Below are 1146 nucleotides of genomic sequence, written 5' to 3'. Positions count from 1 at the left end.
TGTTCAGTCCAGAGCAGTGAGTGATTTTCTGCGTGTATTTTATTGTTTGGGTCATATTAACAGCGTAGACCCAAACAGCGGTCAGTATAGGTACTGTATATTATGCTGTATAGGTATAGGTACTGTATATTATGCTGCTGTCACTTAATACAATCTAATACAGAGCAGCAGCTCATTTGCATTTAAAGAGACACGCACAAAAACAGCCCGTTTCTGCTTCCACTCAAAATGGGCATTTTTAAATGATATAATAAATTATCTGTGGGGTATTTTGAGCTGAAACTTCACAGACACGTTCTGGGGACACCTGAGACTTATAATACATCTTGTAAAAAGGGGCATAATAGGTGCACTTTAAATAATTTAATTTAGACAATTTCTTTCTCACAGCCAATTATAGTGATTGCCATTTCATGTTTTAATAAGGGTTTTACTAACAATAAAACAAAAGCAAACTGGACCACAAACTGTTATTAAAGCACAAATAATGTTGTCTTTTTAATTTAGTCCAATCATTTAATTTAGACAATTTCATTTCTGTTGCTTCCAAATATTACCTTTACAGTCAGAAATGCAGGAACAGCGAACTTAAATGCAGTTCATTACTTTACAATTTAGGTTCAAATACAAAACAAACCTTGAAATACTACAGACAACTGAAAATTAGCTATATATTCTGTATATTTTATTTTGTAATCATAATTGTGTATTTTTTAACAGAACAACCTTCCCTTTAAAATGCACGTAAATTCTGGACACACACACACACTGCACACACACACACACTGCACACACACATACTGCACACACACACACACACACACACTGCACACACACACACACACATATATATATATATATATTTACTTTATACATTATATTATACAGTATTATAAAATAATAATTATTATATATACTATTATATTCTTATTATTATATTCACCCCGCACACACTGCACACACTCACACTCACACACACTGCACACACACACACTGCACACACTTACACTCACACACACTGCACACACACACTGCACACACTTGCACACACACACACTGCACACACTCACACACACACTCTGCTCCGGGTGTGTGTTCACGGTGTGTGTGTGTTCACTGCTGTGTGTGTGCACTTAGGATGGGATA

This window comes from Sinocyclocheilus anshuiensis, unplaced genomic scaffold, assembly GCF_001515605.1.
Source record: "Sinocyclocheilus anshuiensis isolate Anshui unplaced genomic scaffold, SAMN03320099.WGS_v1.1 scaffold79, whole genome shotgun sequence".
Classification (NCBI taxonomy): Eukaryota; Metazoa; Chordata; class Actinopteri; order Cypriniformes; family Cyprinidae; genus Sinocyclocheilus; species Sinocyclocheilus anshuiensis.
Note: the sequence above shows the minus strand (reverse complement) of the source record.